This window comes from Antechinus flavipes, chromosome 5, assembly GCF_016432865.1.
Source record: "Antechinus flavipes isolate AdamAnt ecotype Samford, QLD, Australia chromosome 5, AdamAnt_v2, whole genome shotgun sequence".
Classification (NCBI taxonomy): Eukaryota; Metazoa; Chordata; class Mammalia; order Dasyuromorphia; family Dasyuridae; genus Antechinus; species Antechinus flavipes.
This window is the reverse complement of record NC_067402.1, coordinates 43,738,662-43,766,148: the sequence shown is the minus strand read 5'-3', so window position 1 is coordinate 43,766,148 and position 27,487 is coordinate 43,738,662. Positions and strand designations below refer to the sequence as shown.

The 27,487-nt window shown below is 38.1% G+C and overlaps 1 protein-coding gene across 1 annotated transcript in view; it reads left to right on the top strand.

Annotated features, from left to right (window-relative positions):
* The first annotated feature begins 5,827 nt into the window (after positions 1-5,827).
* MYRIP (myosin VIIA and Rab interacting protein) overlaps positions 5,828-27,487 on the top strand; it is a 455,750-nt gene continuing 434,090 nt past the window's right edge. The window contains 1 exon segment of the mRNA XM_051961221.1: positions 5,828-7,912. The gene's annotated coding sequence lies outside the window, so the exon portion shown is untranslated.

The window sequence follows — 27,487 nt, the reverse complement described above, 5'->3', positions numbered from 1 at the left end:
CTTGTGATGCTCACATTGATCCTAAACATCTTGAAAATTATTGCCAACATTCTATCCTTTGGAGAAGATTTGAGAAATCTGAAAGGTAGTTGGAAATGGAAGTTCTGAGGTCATGGAGAGGCTGGGGAAGGACAAGTAAATCTGAAAATCATTAACATAGAAATGGTATCTAAATCTCCATGGGAGCTGATGGTATTACCAAGTGAAGTAAGACAGAGGGAGAAGAGAAGAAGGCTGAGAACAGAACCCTAAGAAATACCCACACTTGGAGGTTTTGATCTGTTGAGGATCTATCTAGCAAAAAAACAAACAAACAAAAAAACCTGAGAAAAGGTGGTCAAATAAATTGAAGGAGTCGATGGTGTCTTGAAAACCAAGTGAGAAAAAAGTGATCATCTTGGTCTTTTGTCACTTTTCATTCTCTTGAATTTTTCTGTAATCCTTGATATTGTTCACCTTTTTTCCCTTGATAAGGGTGGAAAAGATAATAGTATGTGATTAAATAAGTTCTAATCCAATTTGTTTAAATAAGCTGTTGAACTTAAAAGTTGAGAAATTCTTAAAAATAACCATTGACCTCACTTTTTTTAAAATTTAAATAGTAGTGTAGACTCCTCTCATTCAGCAATCCCTAGAAAGATACTCTAGGTTCTAAGAACTTTGTAAGTCAAAATACTATGCAAATCATAGCTCATGAATCCCCAGTACTTTAATTTTACTTATAAATTACTAATCAATTTGAACTAACTGCTTGCTTCAAATCACATGATATTCAATAAAATAATATGAAAATAATAAAACATCTTCCCTCTAAACATTTGGTTCACTCATTCACAAATATGCTTACATTCAGTGGGGAGAATCATATGGTAGTGATCATATTTGGGCAATGCACATCTGAAGAAAAACCCCCAATCAAATACTAAACTTGAAATTCTAAAATTAAAAGGAGACATTAATAATATTGAAAGTAAAAAAAAAAAACTATTGAATTAATAAATAAAATCAAGAGTTGGTTTTATGAAAAAACCAATAAAATAGACAAACCTTTGGTAAATCTGATTAGAAAAAGGAAAGAGGAAAATCAAATTGTTAGCCTTAAAAATGAAAAGGGAGAACTTTCCACCAGTGAAGAGGAAATTTAGAGCAACAATAAGGAGTTACTTTGCCCAACTTTATGCCAATAAATTTGATAACCTAAGTGAAATGGATGACTACTTCCAAAAATATAAGCTTGCTAGATTAACAGAGGAGGAAGTAAATTGCTTGAATAGTCCCATTTCAGAAAAAGAACTAGAACAAGCTATTAATCAACTCCCTAAGAAAAAATCCCCAGGACCAGATGGATTTACATGTGAATTCTACCAAACATTTAAAGAACAATTAGCCCCAATGCTATATAAACTATTTGAAAAAATAGGGAATGAAGGAGTCCTACCAAATTCCTTTTATGACACAGACATAGTACTGATACCTAAACCAGGTAGGTTGAAAACAGAGAAAGAAAATTATAAATCAATCTCCCTAATGAATATTGATGCTAAGATCTTAAAATATCTTAGCAGATATTAACAGAAAGACTACAGAAGACATACAGCATAACACACTATGATCAAGAGGATTTATACCAGGAACGCCCAGCTGGTTCAATATTAGGAAAACTATTAGTATAATTGACCACCTTAATAACCAAATTAACAAAAACCATATGATCATCTCAAAACTATTAGTATAATTGACCATATTAATAACTAAATTAACAAAAACCATATAATCATATATACAGAAAAAGCATTTCATAAAATCCAACATCCATTCCTATTAAAAACACTGGAGAGTATAGGAATAAATGGACTTTTCCTTAAAATAATCAGTAGCATATAATTAAAACCATCAGTAAGCATCATATGTAATGGGGATAAAGTGGAGCCATTCCCAATAACATCAGGAGTGCAACAAAGCTGCCCACTATCACATTACTATTCAATATTGTATTAGAAATGCTAGCTTTGGCATTAAGAGTTGAGAAACAGATTAAAGGAATTAGAATAGGTAATGAGGAAACCAAATTATCACTCTTTGCTGATGATATGGTGGTATACTTAGAGAACCCCAGAGATTCTACTAAAAAGCTATTAGAAATAATCCACATCTTTAGCAAAGTTGCAGGATACAAAATAAAGCCACATAAGTCATCAGCATTCTTACATATCACTAACAAAATCCAACAGTTAAAGTTACAAAGAGAAATTCCATTTAAAGTAACTACTGATAATCTATTTGCCAAGGGAAAATCAGAACTTTATGAGCAAAACTACAAACACTTTCCATGCAAATAAAGTCAGATCTAACCAATTAGAAAAATATTAAATGCTCTTGGCTAGGGCAAGCAAATATAATAAAGATGACAATACTATATAAACTAATCTATTTATTTAGCACTATACCAATCAGACTCCCAAAAAACTATTTTAATGACCTAGAAAACATAACAACAAAGTTCATCTGGAAGAACAAATCCCTCTATTTTTGTCCACCTGCATTTTTTATTTCCTTCACAGGCTAATTGTACGCTATTTCAAAAAAAAGATTCTTTTTGTACAGCAAAATAACTGTATGGACACGTGTGAAGACTGAGGTAGCACCCTGGATGCCTTAGAACCAGCTGGAGTCAGGATAAGCAAAAGTCCTTGGTCTTTATTCTTGATCTTAGGGTTAGAAGTGAAGGAAATGGACACAGCAATCTCCACACCTCCTTTTTCTTCCTTTCCTGCCAAAAAATAACTCTGACTTGTCTTACTCTACCCTCTAATCCCTCCTATGATTCTCTGTATACACCAACAGATCAAGGCAGCACAAAATGATGGGAAGGACCATTTTCCAAGCACATGCTAATAGAATATTGTCCAATTGATAATTAGCCTTAAGTGCTCAGTTGTCTGATCCCAGTGCATCAACTCAAGAGTTTCAGCCCTTCACAGACATGTATACATATATTGTATTTAACATGTTTAACATGTTTAACATGTATTGGTCAACCTGCCTTCTGGGAGAGGGGGTGGGGGAAAGGAAGGGAAAAATTGGAACAAAGGGTTTTACAATTGTCAATACTGAAAAATTACTCACGCATATATCTTGTAAATAAAAATCTATAATTAAAAAAAGAAAAAAAAAAGAATTGTCAATCAGGAGAGATTAGACTCCTCCTGTCTGGAGGTAGGAAATTTCAGAGTTGATGTCTTGACCTAACAATTCTTGGCTAACTCTTGCTGAAAGAGTACATGGCACTCTAGCTGAAAAGAATGCCATAGTTTCTCGAGGAAGAGAGCATATCAACACAGCCCAACCAGAGTCTGAAGGTGGTAAAAATTAAAGAGTGAATCCAAGGGCTCCAAAGGATAAATCTACAGAGAAGGCTGTCTTTGTGCAACATAGCAACTTACTCAACCCAATCAATCAGTGTCTATGCAAGTGGCAGAAAGACTTGCCTGGTTTGGTTCAGCAGCAGTTAGATCCAGTAATTCAGTAACCTGGTCAGTTCAGCCAACTTACAGCTGAACTACCTGGTTGACCTACCTTAGTAGTGATAAGATCCAGCTGAGTCATTGTACCATGTAATATTCAACCTATCTGTGCAACCTATCCAGTAAGGATGCTATGCTTGGTGAAGAGCCCAGCTTAGCTTAGTAGTATAGTGAGTCATCCATCACTAACACTGATTCTTCACTCCCACAGTAAGATTTATTTTCTTTTTCAGAGGAAGAAAAGATAATGAGGCTCTGTTGCCCCAGAGGTTCCAGAGTTTTAAGATGCTTTGATCATGTATGTTTCCCAAATATGAGCTTAACTACTGCTGTACCATAAATTTGTATCTACTCTTCTTTCCATTGCCTCTTGAGTATAAGGGGTCAGTTTTGTGGAATGGTTTCTCCCATATTTTTTTTAAGCAAAATATTTTGTCACTAATGTTCTTGCTATGCCTTTTGAGTAAATGTCTTTTTTGATAATCAGCTGAGTCTGTTGTTGATTGTTAAGGGGAAGTATGCTAGTGGGGGCTCATGATCTACAGTATTTGGATAATCACCCATAAGGCTACTTATTAGAAGCATCCCCTCTGTGGCCCCTCTGCCAGTTTTGGAAATTGGGGAAATGATCTCAAAGGGTGTGCTATATGAGAAGAGATAAGAGCAAAGAGAAAGGGAATCTTGAGTAGACACTGCAGATGTACAATGAACTGGGCCCAGATCTCATTGGGGATCCAATAGATAAACTTTGGGAATACTATGGAGTACTTTCATTGATCCTAAAATGCTCATTGCTTTAAATACCTATACCTTTTAAACATTATCATCTCCTGGTTATTTTGTTACATGGCTATGTATCATGGAACATTGGGTCTCAGAATAATCAGAGTTTCAAATAGCCCATAGGGCAGTAGAAAATTGAAGAGTAGATATCCAAGTAGCATGTTACTAGTGATGACTTCTAGAAGGCAACAGAAGTATGATGCTGTATGATGCTGACAATTTACATAGCATTTTAATGTTTGGAAATCATTTTACATCCTACATTACATTTATTACATTTAACTAATTTGATCCTTACAACAACCCAGTCATGTAGTTGTTATCATTATTACCATTTTAATTTGAGCAAACTGGGGCACAGAGAAATCAAGTTACTTGTTTGGTTACTTAGTTGGAGAGTGTGTAAGGCATGATTTAACTTCAGAACTTTCTGCATCCAACTCTTACCACATCTGGTACATAGTAAACACTTAATACATGCTTAACATGTAGGGTTAGGGAACAATCTCAGTACCTTAGTAGTAGCTGTAAAATATTTAAAACAACTGGAGAAAGACCCCCAGGTTATTTTTTGGACCTTCTATAGGAACTATTTGGAAAGACAAAAGTTACCATTAGATGAGATGTGGATAAGGTTATAATGTACACTAGTGAAGGGAATATGGATTAGTAGTAAGTGCTTGATCCATTAAAATACCAATGTAATATTCCCTTGTAATTGGCTTTTCCCAAAGTAATATGTTACCTTGTAATTCTAATTCCATGTGTGCATGCTAATTGAATCGCAAGCCTCTGACCACTAAAAATGCCATCTCTTATTTGTTTTTTAACCTCCAATAATGCTCCTACTCAGTAAATGACTCTTGGTCTCTTACTAGGGTAAAATGTGATCTGAAACAAATGTTTTGATGAAATGTTTCATGGTTGGACTTAGATACTATACCAAATCTGTTGGCCACATTTCTTGGCATAAATTTATTCTCTTTCAAAGTATATGCTTGCCAGTATTTTCCTCCTTTTCAGAATATCTGTTCTGTCAGACATAAGATCTTGCAATACATTTGAACAGTGATCAGCAGTCAAAAGAAAACTTTCTCTGTCTCTGTCTTTTGATCTGTGTATTTTGTCTTTGTCTTTGTCTGTCCGTCTCTGTGTGTCTGTCTGTCTCTCTCGCTCTTATAGTTCTACATACTAATGAGCAATGTTGAGCCAGCTGCTTTCAGGGTATAAATCTGTGTTTTGGGAATACTATAATTCCATTGGCCAGAGTTATAGAGCTTCTAACAGTACCAAGTATATCCCTAACGTGCTGAACCAAACTCTCAAAAAGTGGCTCACCTAGTGGGTGAGACTCTGAAGTCCTTTCCAGTTGTAAAAAGCTCTAATTCTAGAACTATTCTTCCAGTGGATACTTAGAATTTATATCTGCAAAAATAAGAAAGTCATATACTCAGAATCTTGAAATTAATTATCTGGAGAATAGCTCACAAATCTACTTCTTTGAATCAAAACAAAACTACCCAATATTGTAAATGCATTTTTTACTTGGTGAATGCAATCATAATTGGAGAAAAAAAATCCCCTGAAATATTTATTGTCACATATTAGGAAGAGATGACATTGTCAAAAGAAGGTAGCTACTTAAAACAATTTTAATGAAAACTGACTATTCTACACAGGTAAGTAGGAACTCTCCCAACATAGTTTTGCTTGCTGAATTTGAACATAATTAATTTGGTGGAAATGTGTTTTTCTAAGTTTTTGCTTGTCCATTTTTGAACTCTCATCTACTCAGTTAATGGGATACTTAAAAGAATTAGGATACTTGAAAGCAATGGGTTCTTCCTATTGCCTCTGATACATTTAACTTCAGCTCTGTTGAAAGTAAACTGAAATGTTAAGACTGATTGGGTTTGTGAGACACGGAAGACCCCCCCCCCCCCCATAACTCTTCAATTAACTACCGAGTAGCCTTTCAAAGAAGGTTCCTAGGTATACTGGCTAACCACATAATCACCCAACTCTTTCATCTGACAGGCCCTCGTATGGAGAATTGGGCACCTCCAGTGTACACGAAACTGCGTGGATGAGTGTTGTATGGGGAAAGGAGTGTGTAATGCTTGTTAAATGAAATGATTTATGCAAGGTCGGGGAGCCAAGCTCTGGTGCATCAGGGAAAGGGACCCAGGTCTTCTTGCAGTGAGTGCCTCGTCTGCAATCCTAACTCCTTGACCGCACTCTTTGGCCACCCGCTTCAGCCCTGTACTGCAGTGGTCCCCGGGAAGTGGGGGGGCTTTGCCAGGCCTTGAAGCGGGACTTAGCCGTGCTCCCCCACTCTCCCTGGGAGTATCAGGAACGGATCCTATCTCCTCCTTAACCCTTCTCCATTTCCCAACCTTTTAAATTTTTTTTTGTTTTTTAAATCATATTCCCGCTCCATTTTATTGCCCTTTCCAAGCCCACTCTCAGCCTTCCGGGCAGCAGCAGCAGCAGCAGCAAAGGAGGCGACCCGCATCCTCCCCTCCCCCGGTCTCCCCAGGCCAAGCTGGCAACGGCGAATCCACGCGAGCTAGTGCAACGCGGGGGCACTGATCCCCGGGAGGAGGAAAGGGGGGCAGAGGGTGGGTCAGGGCTGGTGCGTTGAGGAAGGGGGTTAGTGGCGCGTCCTCCGGCTCGTGCCTAGCGGCAGGGCCCGCGCAAGGTGCGGGTGTCTCTGTGTCAGAATGCGAGCGTGCGCGCGCCCTCCCGCCCGCCCCGCGAGCCTCCTCCCGCCCCCTTCCCCGCCCCCGCCCCGGGCTCCTCTGATTGGCCGGCGGGTGTCGGCCAGGTGTCAGCAGCAGCGGCAGGGGCGGCCCGGCTCAGCTGTGGGGAGCGTGAGCTACAGCAGCAGCAGCAGTGGCAGCGCCAGCGCCAGCGCCAACCAGCCTCCTTCTTCCTCTTAGTTCCCATCCTTTCCCCGAGCGTCTAAAGCAGCAGCTGCAGCCGCACCAGCCGGGGCACCCCGCGGGTGGCAGCGCAGAGAAGCTCTACTCTGCCCTAGCCAGCTCCGGGCACTCCCCAGCCCCGGAGGCGCCCGCGCCCTGGGGCAGTGCAGGGAAGACTGCGCCCAGCTGTCGCCTCCTCCGCGGGCACTTCCCTTCTCGCCGCTCCTCCTCCTCTCCTTCCCTTCCTCTCCTTTTCTCTCCGCATTCCCGGGAGCCTGGGCAGCCCCCGCGGACGTGGCTGCGCCTCCGAACCCCGGGGCACCCGAAGCTGCCGCCGTCTCCTTTTGCTCGTTTCCCTTCTGCTCGTCCTCGCTGTGGTGCCCACCGGAGGATTCGGGGACAGGCAGCCGCAGGCACACTGGAGGAAGTAGCGAGCGCGGCGGCCCCGAGGGGACCCAAGGGCTGCAGGGTGGGTGCGGTGCGCTTTTCTTAACCGACAGCTGTGCCCCAGCTTTGGACGTGAGGCTGCTCAGCGCCGCCTAGAAGGAAGGACTTGTTGACCCCTGCCCGGCGTCCGTGTCCGAGTCTGTGCCAGTGCCAGGGAAGCCCGGGGCACTAGGGATCGATGAACCAAGTTTCTACCCGGCTTCCATTTTGGTGCATTTCTCTTCACTACTCGGGGTGAGTAGAGGCGACCCCTGTAACCCCAGGGCCTTTCTCCATCGTACTCCTCCTTTCCTCTTCTTTTTTCGGAGGCCTCGAGGTTTGGTGCTACTGAGTCCGTGCTGCGGCCGCTGATGCTAGGCGAAGGGCGCACCGACTGCGAAGATGTGAGGTGGCTGATGGTCACGGCTTTGGTTAGGGAAGGGCAAGAGAAGGGACCCTTCAAATCAGGGAGAGAAGCTGGAGACTGGGGGCTGCGTGCTCGGGGGCCCGGGATTGCCCTGCAGAGGCGGTTCACACCCGCGGGGCGGGTGGAGGAAAGGAGGGGCCCCGGCAAAGGGGGAGCTAGGCTGTTCCTATGCCCAGCTCGCCCCTGCCTCCCTCCCGCCGCTGCGGCTTTCGAGGGACGCGAGTTACGCCGCGGCTGCGGGTGCCCTGGGGTCTCCCGGGTGCAGTTGCGGGACAGGCAGCTATCACTTCCTTTCCCGGAGCTGCAGCCTTCCTCTTCCTACTAACAGCTCTGTTCCTGCAAGTGTCTCTCCAGTTATAAAGGCTAACTTTAGAGCTTTAAAATTGTACTGGGATAGGGTGGGGATGGGGTCTTACCCCGGGAGGAAAAGTCCCAGTATTTCATGTCCACCCCCGCCCGCATCCTGCTAAAGTGCTGCCCAAAGAGTTGGAACTCCCATAGACAAGAGGCACCTCTCACTTCTCCCAATCCAATCTTTTATCTTTGCCCCCGAAGAGAGACAAATCATAAACAACTGAACTGTCTTTTCATAAACTGTGTTTTCTTCTTCGATTGTCATCATCGTCATCATCATCATATTCTTTCTTCTTCTTCCTCCTCTTTCTCTTCTTCCTTTTCTTCCTCTTTTTCTCTCCTCCTTTCCTCCTCTTTTTGCCTCCTCTTCCTCTTCCTCCTTCTCCTTCTTTCAATTCATAGGGTACCTCACTGACTTTGATTTGGTCAAGGAATATCCACTCTCTCCTCTCATTTAGAACAATTTCTCGGTTTTGCCAACTGCTGTCATTTCATTGCAGGGGTAGACCTGCAATGAACTGCTGGGGTGGAGTAGCCCCAGGATGTGCGTGTGTGTGTATGTGTGTAGGGGAGCGGGGAGGTGTGTGTGGAAAAGAAACCTCCATTGAGTGCCTTGCTGATCTCCATGTCATCAGTGTTGTTTCCATGTATTCCCCTGTCAATTCTTGGTTCGTAGTTTTATTCGCCTAGTCTTAGAATCTCCAGTTCCCCTTCTTTCCCTCTTCACCCCTCCCCCATCCCCCCTTCCAGCCCTCAGTCCTTTTATTTATAGACTAATAAAGCAGTAGCCCCTGTTTGTTCAAATTGATCAGCAGCCAGCTGTTTTTCCCTGTGGCAGTGACTTTCTTAGTGCTTTAATGAAGCTCCACCTCCCTTTAAAATAAACGCCTTGGCTTTGGGTTAACTTCTTCAAGTATGTTTATGTGTTTGGACCCGAGTCCTTTCTGCCAGTAACCATGATTTGTATTTGTATAAGTTTTAAACTCTTACGTCCACATTTCTTTGGGGCCAAATCATTTGCCTGCCTTTTAAAGTTTAAGAAGCACACCCACACTCCAAATCATGAAATTCCCCCCTCCCCCACGTGATTTACTTCGAGAATTCCTGTAGATTTCTGGCTGAGCTAGGAACCTTCTTTTAAATCTACTATTGATGAAGAAGAGCTTTTAAAAACTCTCTTTGCACTGGAGAGTCTCAGCCTACTTTAGTGCTTCTGTGAACTGCTGGAAGCTGGAGCTTGTTTCTGGAGTTCGGCTTTGCTTATAACTTGCTTCCTTCCTTTATCCTCTCTGACCTTCCTTTCCAAGTCCCAGTTCTTCCTCCTATTTTGGAAATTTACTAACTTGGGATAGTATCTTAGGTTGGGTTAGAGAATAAAGTTTTAAAATCACGGTAATAGATACGGGAGTAGTAGAAGATGCAAGATAGTTCCCTCTGTATCCCCACTGCATCATAATATCTTAGAATGCTCCACATTTGACAGGCAGCTCCTGAGAAAAATCTGAAGTATTTTGTTTCCTTTCATCCCTTTTCTTGTCTATATTGCATGTCAATGTTATTCTGTTTCATCCTTTCTTCCCCTCTTTGTGGGGCGGGAATTTTATGCCATGGGTCTCAAATGCTCTAATTAATCAATAAGCATCTATTAAGTTCCTACTACATTCTTGTCACTGAAGATACAAATACAAAGAAAGAAACAATCTTTCCTCAAGAAAGCTTTTGAAAAATACGGTATTATAGGTTCTCTTACAATTAAGAACCAACTATGTTTTTTTTTTTAATTCCCTTCTTAATCTTTTGCATTATTCCATACTACCTTTTACTTTACAAATTTCAAATTCTTGATTAAGCAATAAATATTTCATACTGGGCACTGTGGAGTCAAAGAACGAATCAATTCCTGATATTTAAAGGAAGAAATTTCCCTAGGAGGTATGGATGTTCTCCTGTATGCACTTATTAGGTGTTTGTCTCTCTCATTTTGGCCCTTTTAAGCACTCTTAAGATAGAGATATTCAATGCCTTTATTGCTCCATATAAAGCAAACAACTACAATCTGATTAGTTTCAGATGACACAGTATAAGAAGGAAATTGATAAAATAAAAGAAAGATTTATAAAGGATATAATAGCCATCTTTAAATACTCACAAGATCATCATGTGGAAAAGTTGTTAGATTTAGTCTGTCTGGAACTAGAAAGCAGAAACAGGAGCAATGTTTGGAGAGAGTACACTAGTCTGGCTAAAGGTGATGCAATTCATGGCTCTTATGTACTCTGAATTTTCTCTTTTGCAGGTTGAGCATTTCCCATTTCCTTTAACCAATTTTCATATAGCATGAACTCAAAGCTCTTCAGCATCCAGGCTCTGTATTCTGAATACTTTTTTCCCTGAGGCAATTGGGGTTAAGTGACTTGCCCAGGATCACACAGGAAATGTTAAGTGTATGAAGCTAGAGTTGAACTCAGGTCCTTTTGAATTTAGGGTTGGTGCCCTATGCATTGTGCCACCTAGTTGCCTTTCCTATCTTTTTTTTTATTCTGAATACTCTTTAGTTTTTATCAATTTCTTTTTTATTTTTTGAAATAAAGGTAGATATGGGGCAATTTATTAACTCCTTGTTCCTCAAAGCTATGCCTATTATAAAGTGGCCCAAATTGACTTTTTTAGCTGACATGTCACACTGTTGAGTCATTCTAAGCTTGTGCTCTACCCAAGTCACCAATTTGCTTCAGATAAATTTCTATCTGACTATGCTTCCTCAATGGCACATTTCTAAAGTTGATTTTTTGAATCTAAGTGCAAGAGTTTATAGTTATCTCCATTGAATTTCATCAAATGAGATTCAGCACAAATGCTCTAAACTAGATACTTACTATCAGAGATTATTCATTAGCTATTCTGGACATCTTTGAGTCATATAAAAATGTGATGATGTTTATGTAATATATATGAAATGAATATCAGTAAGGAACAGTATAGAATTTTTTTCAATTCTCTCTCTCTCTCTCTCTCCCCCCCACCCCCGCCATCATTTTATGTTATTTTGGAAAAGAGCCATGTTTTATTCCTTTGGGTATGTATTCCATCATACCAGCATACTCAGTCAATAAATATTTATTAAGCACCTACTATATGCCATGCACTATGCTATGTGCTGGGGACACAAAGAAAAGCAAAAAAACAGCCCCTGTCCTTGAGAATCTCACAGTGTAATGGGAAAAACAATATGATGCAATGATGTAAAATGTAAAAGCAACAATGTGTGTGCATGTATATGTGTGTGCATGTATATGTGTGTAAGGTATTTCTGGAAAAAATCAACAGAGGGAATACACTAGCAATAAAGAACATTGAGAAAGACTTCCTGTAGAAAGTGGGATTTTAGCTGGAACTTGAAGGAAGCCTGGAGACAGAAGGGGAGGAAAGCATTCCCAGCATGGGGAAAATTAACATGCCTGAAATTGATTGATAGACAATCAGCTAGAAGATCAGTGTCATGTAGTGGGACTTCAGTAAATACTGGCTCAATTTATTGGAAGAAGTTATAAACTTGGCTTGTTTTATGCAGGAAATAAGCACAGCTTTGGGAGAAGAAAGAAGTCAACAGTTATAGACTGAAGTCAGTCTGCTTTTGAGTTATCACAAGGTATGTTGGAGGGTTGGAGAGTGGGAAGGAATTAGCACTTATTAAGCACCTGCTATATGCTAAGCACTGTGTTAAACTCTTTACAAATATTATCTCCTTTGAGCTGTATAACAATCCTGGGAGAATAGTTCTGTTCTTATCCTCATTTTACAATTGAAGAAACTGAGGCAGACTGAAGTTCCCACTTTTCAGTGTCTGATTTGAACTCAGGTCTTTCTGATTTTAGGAGCAGCCTTCTATTTGCTTCATCCTGTAACTGTCCCTAGATCACACTGTGGGTGTGGGGTGGTTAAGGAACCAGAAAAAGGAGAAGTTTGGGCAGTGCAGAATTAGAATTGAATACTTGGGTGTCTTCCTTGTGACTCAAGAAGGGAAATAAACCTGAGCCTTTACTTTTGCTGCCAGCAGAAAATGTAACAGGATCATTCCCAAGGGCACAGTATAATTCCTCTGCACACCAGTACTAAGTATTCCTGTGCTCTAAGAGTAATGTAATACCAGGTAAAGGATAGAAGAGATACAGAAAAATCCCATTAGAGTGTGTTGCACAGTCTTATTTCTTTCTTTAATTGAACTTAGATTTTTAAGCCTAGCTAAGAGCTGTACCTATTTTAAGCAACTTTTTTCATTCATTTGATATGTCTTTAGATCAAAATTTAGCAAAACTCTACTATGGACAAGGTGTGGTTCTATTCTCCTACTGGAGGATTAAAAAGAATGATATAAACCTTGCCTTCAAGGACCTTGCAATGATAATGATACTAGAAATTTATAAGGCACTGACTGTAAAGTTTGTAAATGGTTTCACTTACATTGCTATTTGATCCTCAAAATAGCCTTGGATAAGAGGTAATACAGGTCAGTCAGTGAGTGAATAAGTATTTATTAAGTGACTGTGATAAGTGCTAGAAATCTAAATAAAGGCAAGAATGGATCTGCCTTTAGAGCTTACATTCTAATAGGAGACAACATACAGATAAGATGTCTCAGAAAGAAGACACTAATATTAAAGGAGATCCAGAATACCTCCTTGTAGAAAGTAGCATTTTAGTTTGATGATAATCAGGAGAATGAACATTATTCCTATTTAATGGATGAATACAATTAAAATTCTGAGATGTTTCTGTTCTTAAAGCCAGATCCTCTTACTTCATTTTTCTTTCCATTATATTTAGTTAAGAAGAAAGATCTTAATTTAAAAAGGCTTAGGTCTCCCACTAAATCCCCAGTTATCACCAGTCATCCTGACTTATGTCTTGCCATTGGATCACATGATTCTAGAGGAGAGCATGAGTTTGATGATTTTGCACAACTCTGCCTCAGTTAAATTCAATTCACTAAAAAAATCAAGACATCATCCTAGATCATTGAGAATGGACAAACAATATAACATAAATGCCCAATGAATTCCATAGACCAAAAATAATTGCTAGAAAAGAAATTAAAGGAATTGGAAACGCCAGTGGATTGGGATGCTTAAGGAGAGTTTCATGGAGCTGGTAGAACAGGAGGCAGCCCTTAAAGGAAGGTTAGAAGTATGATAGGTAGGGAGTATAGCATGAACAATGTTGTATTCAGGAAGGAACAGTCCCATTGCAGTGGTATATCTAAAGCAGGGGAGTCATAAGTGGAAGTCATTTAGCACTTTCCAAATCTTAAAATGCTTTATATAATTGTGATTCGTTATTATTATTGTGTTTGCTGTCTCTCAAATTATAACTCTTTAGAATATTTAGGGCAATTATTATCTCCATTTTACAGATGAGGAAATTGAGACTCAGAGAGATTGACTTCCTTTAATCTCCTCTACCAAATCTTTATGCTTATAATTCTACCATTAGAAAAGCACTGATAATAATAGCTAACATTGATTTGATATGTACTATGTATCAGATACGGCGATAAGAGTTTTGTGGTTATTATTTTATTTGATCTTCACAATAACTGTAGGAGGTAGATGCGATTATTATTCCCATTTTATATGAGGAATATAGAAGCAAAGTGACTTGCCCATGATCAATAGTTAGTGTCTAAAATTGGATTTGAATTCAAGTCTTCCAGATTTCAGGCTCAAGGATCTATCTACTGAACCCCACTCAATCTCTTCTCTTCATAATGCAAATTATTCTTCATCTTTCATTTTAAAGGGGACCAATCATATCATAGAGTTATATCTTGACTAATTTGTGATTTGGATTTTGTGGTGTTCTCTTCTTTAAAATATACTGGTTCTCTGGGGGAGAGCAGGTTTCTCCGGGAGGTTTTCTGGAGGCAGCCTTAGTTTCAGTTCAGAGTAATAATCACCTCAAATACAGCCGCTACTAAAATCCAAACGTTTATTTTCTCCCTTTGCCTCTGCTTTCTTCAATCTGCAGCCAGCACAAAGATGGAAGATGGAATGAATGTGACCATTGAGTTAACACTAGGATTCTAACATCTCCCTTGAGTTATCACCTTGTTTCAAATTCTGGCTCATAACATCTCCCTTTTTCTTTTGATTTAGAACATAGGTGGTCATGACCTCCCTGACTTCTCAAGGAGGTGAGAACCCCCCCCCCCAAAAAAAAAAAAAAAAGAAAAGAAAAGATGATCACACCTTTCCTGACTGCTCAAAAAATAAGTGAAAACACCATAAAAAGAAGGTGGTCACACCCTCCCTGACATCTCAGGAAGGGAGATGAAAACACCAAAGGAAATGGGAAATCAAATCACATTAGCGGATTTCTAAAGGGGCTCACTTGAAACAGGTATACATAAATCCATCAGTAAGAGAGGCATTACACATAATGACATAAGCACATAGCAATATAACACAGGCTAATAGTAATATAACAAATAAAATGAATCAACATCAGAATTTATACATGTCTATAAATCCTAGAAATAGTTCAAAAGGAATTAATTGTCCATTAGTTCATGTGCCAGGAATCCAATACTTCCTGCAAGCTTTGAAGTGCTGCAATAGTCTCATTAACAATTTTTCATCTCAAGGAATCCAATGATTCCTACTAGTTTTGTTCTTAGATCTTCTCCTTTGTTTCCAGATTTTTCTCTTTTTCTGTTTCTCTTTGATGGACAAGGCCAATACAGCTCATTCTGATTCCTTCTCCATCTGTAGAAATACAAGCAAACCCTCTCCCCCAAGCAGTTAGTCTATCTGGTCCCTTCCATTTACCACTTTCTGGATCTCTCCACATCACCTGGCGATTATCTAAAGATGGTGGAGCTGCTTGCACTGGACACTGTCCTTCTGGTGGGTTATAAAACCTGTCTGCTGGAGCCAGTGCATCTTTATCAAAAATTAAAAAATTAATGGTATAGAGAACTAAATTTAGAAGTTCTCTAGTGTTACCTATGGCGCCCCCTTTCTTTTGTTTTTGGAGGAGTGTCTTAATGTCTCTGCTTCTTCTTTCTATGATTGCCTGACCTTGAGGATTAAAGAGTATGCCAGTGGTGTGTAAAATCTTATACTGTGCACAAAAGTGTTCAAAATGTCTAGAAGCACATGCAGGTCCATTATCTGCTTTTATTTCTTTTGGCACACCCATAATTGCGAATGCTTGGATGAGGAAATCAGTGACCACTCTGGCTGTCTTTTTTGCTGCTGGTATTGCAAAAGTGAATCCTGAAAAGGTATCTCCCTGTTCGGGTGCCAAAATGTGATGTTCTCTTCTTTAAAATATAATGGTTCTCTGGGGGAGAGTAGGTTTCTTGGGGAGATTTTCTGGAGGCAGCCTTAGTTTCAGTTCAGAGTAATAATCACCTCAAATACAGCCAGCTGATAAAATCCAAACATTTATTTTCTCCCTTTGCCTCTGGTTTCTTCAACCTCCAGCCAGCACAAAGGTAGAAGATGGAATGAATCTACTCCACCTCTGAGAGTGGGCTTGTAGACTTCCTCCCGGAGTGCTCCCGTCTCTATCTTTTCAACTGAACTAACTCACCTGAAGCTTTAAGAGCTTCTTTATATGTGATCCCCCAAAGGAGAAGGAGGGATTAAGGGAGGTGTGAATTCACAAAGTTACAAAGTTAACTTTGTGAATTTCCCATACTTGTGAACTCCAATGAATACTTAAATACATTAGTGAGTTAGAGAATTTGCTAAGTATCATGCTAAATTAGGCAACTGACATCACTTTGTAAAGATTTGCTCTAATGTGTGAACCAATAAGCATTGTATCAATTCCATTGAGTTAACATTAGGATTCTAACATCTCTCTTGAGTTATCACCTTGTTTCAAGTTCTAGCTCATAACAGGATTTAAATCCATAATTACACAAAATACATAATTACACAAAGCTGCCAATCTCAATCTCTCTCCCAGAGTCATAAAAGTCCAGTGGCAAGACAAAAATCAAGACAACTGGCAATGGCATGGGCTGAATCAGATAACCTTGGCATCTTTCATGTCTGAACAACCTCTAAACTCTCCACAGCACTTTCTTAAGCTGCCTTCATGGCCATTACAACAATATTTCTTTGGGATATAATATTTAATTATTGACCCATACTATAAATGATTTTGTTAGATCACATTCAGAGGAACAGGATGGGAGCAGTTGGGGGGTGGTATATATTGGATACCAATGATTAGCCTGGCTTTAAAATTGTGCCTTATTTGTGGCCAAAATTTTTCTAAAATATCTAAATGTAGAAGAGATTGACACTAAAGCCTGAAATGAATTTTTAAATATTTTTTATGGATTTCAGTTGTATAGGTAATTTTTTCCACTTACCTTGGACCATTATGAATTGGAGATATTTATATCTTTCATATAGAATGGAGAAACATTTCATGGAAACCTTCATTATGGTGATTTATGACAAGGTTCTAGGAATATGGTGGACTTGCTTCTGGGAAGAGGAAGGCATACATTTTACTCATATGACTCAGAATTAAATCTGACAAAGCAGATGAATGAGAGAAAAAATTCAAGTACAATTATGGGAATAAGAGATGTTTGTAGGACACAAAGACTGGAGTTATTCATTGTTGCAGATTTTGTAGTAATCATTAATATCCCATATTATATCTGTTCAGAAAAAAAGAGATTTCATCAATGAAAATGAGGCAGCTGTGATGTAAAGGGAAGGGCAATCAATCAGTAAATATTTATTAATCGTCTATTATCTTCAGGCACTGTGCTACATGCTGGTGGTACAAAAAAAAAAAAAAAGGCAAGTGACAGTCTGCCTTCAAGGAGCTTACAGTCTAATGGTAGCACTGAATTTGTAATAAAATATCTGATCTTTGCCATTTACTATTTATGTGTTGTTGTCCAAATCTGCCTACTCATCTCTGCCTTAGTTTGCTCATCTGGGAAATGAGGAATCTACCTTTTAGGATTATTGTGAGAATCAAATGAGAAATTGTTATGTAAATCAAGTTAAATGTTACAACATTGTCTCCTCTTTAACAATTGATATTTATACATATAAAATTTAAAAAGCACCTTTCATACTTTATCTTTTCACTCGCACAAAACTCTGTGAAAAGGTCCTGTGGGTACCCATTTAAATATTTAAATGGATATTAAGAATAAGTTGACTGAGATTTACACAGTCTTGCCAATGATTTATACCAAAATCTCAAATCAGTATTCTCTGTACTGATTTTAATGATAATTATAACACATAGTTATATTTCATTTTAAGATTTGCAAAATGATTTTATTACAGCAATGGTATAAGATGGGGTCACTGACAATGACTTTTAGAAGCTACTCAGTGAAATATTTCATATGCTCACTTTTCAGTGTGAAAATTATTTTTACAAGTTTAATGATCATTTTTCAGTTTAGAATACTTAGAATAGGGATAAATTTCACAGAAAAATAAGTATGATGACAGCGAATAAATGAAGAAATCAAGGCTCCGAAGTACCTTAGACGTATGATTAGGGGTTATTACTAATGTGATTCACTAGAAAGGCCAATGAATTTGGAAGAAGAAAACTTGTATCTGGAGTCAGGAGACCTATTTTCCAATCCCAGCTCTGGCAAGTTCGTAGTATATAAAATAATATGATAAGAGTACTACATACAGGAAGATAGCATGGCTCAGTGAAAAGGAGGTTAGATTTTGATGTCAATTCCTGATTGAAATACTGCATTAGTCATTTTATCTGTGTGAATTTATGTAAGTCACCTAACTTCACTAGACATCAATTTCCTACATAAAATTAGCAGGTTGGACTACTGGCTTCTATAAGTTGCTTTCTAGTTCAAATTTACTATTCCATCATCTAATGGATAGAGAGGTATTGGAATCAGAGAGATATGGGTTCAGTTCTTGCCTTTGACAAATTCTAGTAGTGTGGGAACATAGGCACATGATTTCTCAGTATTCCAGAAACTCTCTGATATTCTCTTATAGAGAATTATAAATTTTCATCAGTGAAGAAAGTTTCTATACCAGGAATTTGCTATCCTTATAAAATACCAGATCGAGTGCTTTCCCCCTCCATGAATATATGGGCATTTGTAGCATGGATCCCTCTGAACATCAGGCACTTCACTACCATTCATCTACTAAATTATAGAGATTTAAGTCTCTGTTGGTGAAAAGTTTTCATATCTATGAAATCACAGATTTTTTGATATATTTACCTTTAGAATAATAATTAGTACCAATATCTCACTAACAATTATTTTTAAAGGCTCCTCAATCAAATGTTTCATATACATATACATGTCTCATTTTTCAGTGTAAAAACTATTTTTATAGGTTTGTGATGCTTAAAATTTGGATACATTGGATACATTAATGAAACCTAAGGGGGAAAGACATTATCTTGGATCCAGGGTATAGGCAAGTGCCTCGATTTAGTTACATATGATTTTTATCAATGTAGAACATTAATCAGGTCCCTTATTAGACCTTCACTCCACACTCACCTAAAAGCTCTTTTAAAAAAGCTTGCATGATCAAGTTTCTATTCCATTTTATTGTTATTTCTCACTGTCCATGTAGATATAGTTTTAGAGAATTGGATGTAAACCATGTATATGTGTGTGAGAGAGAGGGGCGGGGAGGGAGAGGGAGAATGGGAGAGAGGGGAGAGAAGGCAGAGAAGACAGAGGGAGAAAAGGGAAAGGGGCTGGGGAGATGGAAGGAGAGAGAGTGAGAGAAAAATGATATAGAAGAAGAAGGAGGAGGAGAGAGAAGGCAACAGAGAGGGAGAAGGAGGGAAAGACACACATGGAGACTGACAAGTGATAGAGACAGACTGCATGTAAGGGAGATATAGAGGAAGAAGGGAGGGAGAGAGAGATACAAGAAGACAGAGGAGGAGGAGGAAGAAAGAGAAATACAGAGACAGAGAACAGACAATGACAGAGATAGAGACAGAGACCACATGTGAGAGAGGAACAGAAATATAGAAAAGGGAAGAAGAAAAGGAGACTATAGAAGAGGGAAGAAGGAAGGGAGAGAGAGAAAAAACAGAGAGAGAGAGGGGGGGGGAGGGGGAAGAAAAAGAAAGAAAGAGATAATGATTCTTTTTTCAAAGCCCTTTATGTTCAGAAATATTCTAATTAGAATTAATTCATGAAAGAAAACAGCAGTTTGATTTAATTTTTCTGGTTAATGGAAGGTTAATCAGGAACTTCTTCCCCTTGTTTGTGATCTGCTGGAACCTCTTCTGGAGACGGCTCTTGTATCTCAGATAGAATGGGATCATAATCTCCGCAGAATCTGTCTTTGATGATTCCAGACCTGCAGTGCTCTAGTCATCTTTCTGAATGTAGGATCACAAGAGAAGAGATTTAGAACCAGAGGGGAGGCTATCTAATCCAAGCTCTTCATTTTGTAAATGAGGAGGCCTGGGGCCAGAGGGATATGAAGCATCTTGCATAAGGACACTTGGCTATTTAGAAAGAGGGCAGGAAAATTTGAACTCGGGTCCTCTGGCTCCCAAACTATTGCTTTTTAGGCTTTCTTATGTTTTGCCTCATTCTCTTGGAATTAATATAGTTTTAAAAAATGGTTAATTCAAGTATTTGATCCACTTATATTACATATATGTATATACAATATCACAAACTTAGGAGGGTTTAATTTTCAAATTAAATCCAACAAGCATTTATCAAGCACTTAATCTTTATAAGGAACTAGGTTAGCTGCTGGAGGTATAAAGATAAATACCTCAAGAACCCCTCAGGAAACTCAAGGTCTAATCAAAGTATTGTTTGGTAAATGTATTCTTCTAACAAAATTTCATCAAAATTGTTTTTGGATGCTTCCTCTCTACTTGACCACTCTAATTACTCATTTGGTAATATCTCCCATTAGGGCTTCCTTATTTATATCCATTCAACTGCCCCCACTCCTGCCCTCTGGTAATATCTCCAAACAGCTAAATAACACGACAGGCCACTGGTGTTTTTTGCTAAGATCATAGGAGATCTCATAGTGATATTATGGTCACCCAGCAAGTTACATACATTTTCTTCTCATCCTTCCATGAACTCTCTTTTGAGGATTCACCCAATATTCTGGCGACATTCTTTGATCTCTTTAAACATTTCTTTGGACACCATCAGCCAATAAACATTTATTAAATACCTACTTTATACTTGGCACTTTGCTAAGCATTAGGGATACAGAAAAGAATCAAAAGATAGCCTATACTCTGGAGAAGTTCACTATTTAATGGAATGCACTGCAGCTCTCAGCCTAAATATATATCATCTTTTCGTTCATACATTCATCAGTAATCATTTATTAAGTACCTTCTATGTACCTTACTCTGTGCTAGACACTGGGGGGGGGGAAACACACAAAGAATGAAACAATTCCTATCCTCAGGCAGCTTACATGCTAACATCATACTTCACAATTTGTCTACCTCCTTTTTCCTATTAGAAATTCCTAGATGATATTCCACTTTTTTATGCAAGTCTTCTCTGGTCACTTAACGGTCTCTCTCTCATCCCTCCATCACCCTTTGAACCACACTATGTATGACATCTTCCTTACATTCATGATTATGTGATGATTTCATATTTCATCTATATAAAGACTGACACTATAGATATTTTTAATAGCAGAGAGTACAATAGACCTCCAAGTCTCAAACTGCTTTTGCTTGTGAAATTTACTATAGTATCAGAATGAAAATTTTGTAATTTAACATGTCACTGAAACTAATATAATCTCTTGGAGTAATTCAGTAAGAAAAGCCTAATGACATTGTAATGTAGGTGAATGCTTCTGAAAGTAGTTTTAAATTAAGCATAGGATTATTAAATTGACTTAAGGTCGAATGTGCTTAACCTATGCATGTTTTGTTCAAAGAATGGGATGAGATTAGGGAGCCTCAATCATTTGAAATCAGTGGAATCTGTAAATGCCCGTGCATTCGTTAGGATTATCATCTCTTGAAAAAAAATTTTAGAACAATCAATTCTCCCAACCTCAGTCTCTTATTTTACAAAATGAAAAGAGAACTTGCTATATTAGCACAAAGTAAAGGGATTTGACTTGTGATTTCATTGGTACAAGAAACTCCCCAGTAAGGAAACTCCTGCTTCAATATAATTCAGTTTATAACTCTTGAAGCAATGAAACGTTGAATAACTACCCCTCTACTTAGTATGTGGCAATAATGAGACTTGAATCTGGGCCCTTCTGGCTTCCAGGATGCCTTTCTATTCACTAGTAGTGGCTCTGAATAATAGACAAAGAATAAATCTGTATTATTAGTAAATAAGCCCTCAAGTTTTTCCTTAGATCTATTTTGACCAAACCAATATTGCAGGAGTTTTTCCCTGGTCATTTTTTCCTTGTTACAATATTTCATGGGTATAGTTAATATTGCATAAGGGATACCATTAGGAAACATCTCATTGGAACCATGGTCCTTCTGTGGATCATCTCTGAAACATCTATGGCAGGACATGAACTAGAATCATACAATACAAGCAGATAGAGAAGGATTAAGTTTGGGAATAGGGGGAACAGACTGAAACTTACACTCTCAGATGTTTATTCAAAATTAGTTGATTGTGAACTAGATAGGGACTATTAAAAATTTCTTTTTTTTTCTACTGCTTAATTCTTGTGTTGTGATTTTATGGTAGTTACCCTTAGGATTATTAGACTGAAAAAAAGGGTTGTATTTGATGGTGAAACCATAGATGACAAAGTCAATGGTTTTATGCTCTTTGATCCTTATAGTTTTCCTAAAGCTGAGCTGAGCAATTAGGGCTATGCTCATTTTGGTTAGGCTAACGTTAGGAATCCTGACAAGACAAAGATAGAAGCATGGTGACACAACTTTAATTGACCTTGAAATAGCTTATTTTAATTAAAAATGTTTCTGAATCTTCTGCTGGAGGTGGATGTATTCCTGAAACCACTCAGTTTGTGATACTAGCATAGGCTGAACCAACCAATAGGAAGGATATTTTAAGAGAAAGTAATTCTTCTCTTCTGGGCTGAATTAACCAAGAAAGAATTTTGTTGTTTGTTTGTTTGTTTTAATATTGATCAAAGCATCTTTTCTCTGCCTCTGTTTTTTATGACTTGCCAATGAGATGTTATTTACTTGTGATGAAATCTGTATATGACCTTATTGCTTATGATTTTTTAGTGGATGATCAGGACCAGCCCATGTGCAACACTTCCTAGTGGTTCAACAGTTTTGTTTAATTACTGAGAGCATGTAGGGTATCCAGAATGGTTTTTGGCATACTGTGATTTTTTTTAAAAAATCACTCATTGTTTTAGAAATAACATTGAGTCAATGGAAAAACTGTGAAATATGTTGTTTTTGTTGTTGTTTGTCCTTTGTTCTTGAAAAGGACCATGGATTTAAGTGAGGGAGGGCTGTGTGAGATCACCTGCCTCACTTTCCCCACCAGAGCCATGTGGGTCTTGTAACAAGGTATTGATTAGGATGACTAGAGATGGCCCTCACTGCAGGACTATAGGTTTTTATGAAAAAGGGACAGCAAGGTGGTGCAGAAGATAGAGCTGAGAAAGGAAGTCAGCAAGACTCATCTTCATGAGTTCAAATCTGGCCTTAGACTTGGGGCAAGTCACTTAACATTGTTTGCTTTAGTTCTTCATATGTAAAATGGGCATAATAGAAATACCTCCCAAGATTGTTGTGAAGATCAAATGAGTTAATATTTGCAAAATGCTAGTGAAGAAAATAGCAAAACCACTCTTACATTTTTTGCCAAGAAAAACCCAATGGGATCATAAAAAGTTGGAAACAACTGAACAACAATATAAATTTTCACTTCTTTGTAACTGGTGGCATCTTTTTCACCTGCTCCTTCCCCTCTTCACCCTTATCTCCTTCCTTAATGTCTCCTTAAGCCATTTTAAATTCGAATCTAGCATGTCTATGTGATAATATGAGAACTGAAGACTCTAAATTTTGCCTTTTCCATGATGGGTTCTCTTGCCTCATGCCATTTGTCATTTCTCCCCTGTGGGCTTCAATTTTCTCACTTATAAAATAAGGTAAGCAGACTAAATGGCCCATGAGTTCCCTTTAAGTTCCAAACTTACAATAACCTCAAGATTCTGATAACATTTGATATGAGAGAATAGTGAAGACATCAAACATTCCTTCTGCGCCTGATTCTGCCCCAGCCATAGCCACGGAAGTGGGCAGAGAATGAAGCCAGAAAGAAAAACATATTTCAAGACACTAACCTTGCACTATAACTTCCAGAGATGGAAACAAATAAGAGTTTATTGCTCATATGATTGTGGTCAGTGCTTATTTTTCTCCTTTGTGTTTAGGAAAAAACAATTAGTATAACCACCACCACTACCACCTTCTTTCTTCTTCTTCTTTGGTGGCGTCTTTGTCGTTGTCATCTTCTTTTGTCTTCATCTCCTCCTCCTCCTCCTCCTCCTCCTTCTTCTCTTCCTCTTTCCATTTTTGCTTCTTCCTTCTTCCTCCTCCTCCTCTTCTTCTTCTTTTTTCTTCTTCTTTCTCCTTTTCCACTACTACTACTACCACCACTACTATTACTATTTATATAGTACTTCATGGCAGTTTGGCAGGATAAAATACCAGATATTGAGGTTCTTTCACAAACTAATCTGCCTTGCATTCCAATTCTACTGCAGAGCACTTGTTGGGCTGGCCACATTGTATGATTGCCAAATGTACACTTGCCAAAAAAAAAAAAAATTATGGAGAACTCATGCAGAATAAGTGCTCACAAAGTGGTCAGAAAAAGCAATACCAGGACACTCTCAAGGAATCTCTTAAGAATTTTAGAATTGACTGTATGACATAGGAGATCCTGGTGCAGAACCACTCAGCACAACATGCTTTCATCAGAGAAGGTGGTGTGCTCTATAAGGAAAGCAGAATTGAATTAACGCAGAAGAAACTCGAGGTGGAGAATCCACTCCAAGTGTATCTATGGACTGTTTGTGTCCACCCTGTGGTTTTAGCATTCCGAGTTCATATTGATCTGACCAGCCACAGACACACTGTAATTCAACTCTAACATAGTGATGCCATTTCGGCCCTCTTTGAGAACAAAGGACAACAAACAATAAGTGTATTTTACAAATATCTCATTTGATCCTTACAACATCCCTGGGAGGTACTATTATTACCCCTATTTTACAGATGAAGAAACTGGGACAGGCAGAGTTTAAATGATTTGCCTAGACTCCTACAGCAAATAAATGTATGAGGTGGGATTTGAATTTAGGCTTTCCTCACTTCAGATCCTGCATTCTAATTGCTTGGTTTTGCCTGTTCTAACACCGGCTTCACTTCTTGGGTTAGTAAGGATTATCCAGAAGAGATACTAGAGATTTTCCTATCTAATGTGTCAAACCAATAAGAAGTACTCTTTATTCTTATTTAGTCATTTTTCAACTGACACTAAGATATATTTAGTCTTCATCTCTCACATCTGTGAGAAAATGGTTAAAGGATCTAATCACTCACACAAGCTTTTGATTTTTTGTATTTTCAACAAGTAAATATTAAAGGAACAAAGAGAGACAAAACATATCAGAAATGCATACAATATTTGTAAACATGTAAATTCTTGGAATTAATTTTTAGCCCTTCAGTTTTTTTTTAATATTCTGAAGATTGGGAATTCTTGTTATTGAACTGCTGATAGAATTTTCTTCTAGAAATAATAATTTCTAGTTATTGCTAACTTCATCTAAAAAAAAACTTTTAAACAGTTAGAATGAGCATAAAGAGGGGGTCTGGTTTTTTTTTCCCTGCACACGAATTATTTTTATGTGGTAGAAAGTAGGATTAGGCTAAGTGGAAGATCAAGGAAGAGTACCATGTGGCTAAAGAGACTTTTTAACTTCTTTTTATTCTTCTCTCCTCCCCACTGTTTTGGGGGTGATGGTGGAAAGAGAGACTATCTCATAGAAACACCGTAGTCTCTTGTGGGCCTATCACATTCCTGAGGAACATGAAGGCTTTAACTAGTTTTTTCCTAGCTAAGTTGGTGTGCCCTTCCTTAGCTTCCTAGAAGCTTGCCATATTGGTGTGGGATTTAATGTAGCCTCCCAGATTAGCCTTAACCCAACTGCAGCCAGAATTCCTGAGTTCAAACAATTCAGCAATATCAGTCTTTACAGTAGCAGGGGACTACAATTCTGTGCCATGAAACCCACTTCTACTGCTTTAACTTTGTTCCATCTCCTCTACCCTAACCCAAAAAGGCACACTTTTATGGAAAGGAAATCTTAAATTTGATATAAAATTTGCTTCATGAAGCAGAAAGAAAGAGCTAAATAAAGCACCTTCTGCAGTGGGAGAGTGGTGGAAAACAGGGAGCAATCTTTAATTTGAAATTAGCTAAGTATATTATGGAAAAAAATGTAAGAGTTCAGAGAAGCATGGGAGTTTTTGAGGAATTGAAAAAGTGAAGTAAGCCAAGCCAGAAGAATATGTCTCCAGAAATATAAATTAACCAAGTATAACTATGAATAAAACCAAAACATAAAATGAAATTAGACCTGTATACAAATGACCAAGTCTGAAACCCCAAAAGAGCCAAGAAGGTATACTTCTGATATTCTTCCGCACAGGTGGAATACTGTAAATATGGAATATTGCATATACTGTGAGACATAGTTGGTATATTGGATAATTTCACTGACATTTTTCCCTTTATTTAAAAAAAGGCTATTTTAAAAATAAAATATAGCTCAGTGGAGAGAGAAGGGGGTAGATAGATATATGTTAGGAAATAAGGGAGATATAAAACAAAAAAATGATAACAAAGTAATATCTAAAAAGAAAAGAGTGGAAGGTTCCTAGTTTTGTTTTTTGCTGTTGTTTGTTTTTTTAGTTCATCTAACAAACTCATCACTGGGTTCAAATCCTCTTTAACCTTTATTCATTCTATGACTCACTGACCAAATCATTTAATTCTTTTGGATCCTCTATATAAATTTCCTCCTATATAAAATGGGATTGAAACTACAAATTGTTATTGTGAGGCTCAAAAATATGTAAAGCATTTTATCAATGGGAGTCCTTTTTTAACAACAATCATTAATTCAATTGTTGGTCTGGTACTCTTTGTTGACTCACAGTCTCACGATCAAAAATTTGATATGTTACTGGTAGCATTGGATAATTTCCATGTTGACTTTCTCACTACAAATGAAACAGGAAGAGATAAAGACATTATATCTAAATGGAACAATGGTTTACAGGTTCTATTCAAATGAATAAAGGAATTACAGGCATTGTTTTCTTAGTTTCTTAGTACACTCAAAGGCTAAGAGAAACATCATTTTATGGAGAAGACAATTTATTAATTCTCACTTATATATCAGGCACTGGGCTAAATGCTTATATACAGAGTAAGTGGGAAATAATTTCAGAGGGAATTAAGGGGGTAAAGGAAAGGCAGAAGGTAGGATTTTAGCTGAAATTGTATGGGAAATAAGGAAGCAAGGAGGAAGAGATGAGAAAGGAAAGAATTCTAGGAAATATTCTATAGGAAACAGCTAGCGAAAAATGCATGGAGTTGGAAGGTGGAATGCCTTGTTTGAAAAAAAGGAAGGAGGCTGCTGTTACTGGACCATAGAGTAGATGGAGGGGAGTAAAGTATAAGAAAACTGGAAAGGCAGAAGGAGACAAATTATGATGTGTGTTTTTTTTTTTTTGATGGGCACAAGTTTGCTATAGCATATATTTTTAAAATTTTACTAGCTTTCTTTATTTACAAGTTATATGCATGGGTAATTTTACAGCATTGACAATTGCCAAATTTTTTGTTCCAATTTTTCTCCTCCTTCCCCCTATCCCTCTCCTAGATGGCAGGATGACCAATACATGTTAAATATATTAGAGTATAAATTAAATACAAAATAAGCATACATGACCAAACTATTATTTCGCTGTTCAAAAAGAATCAGACTCCAAAATAT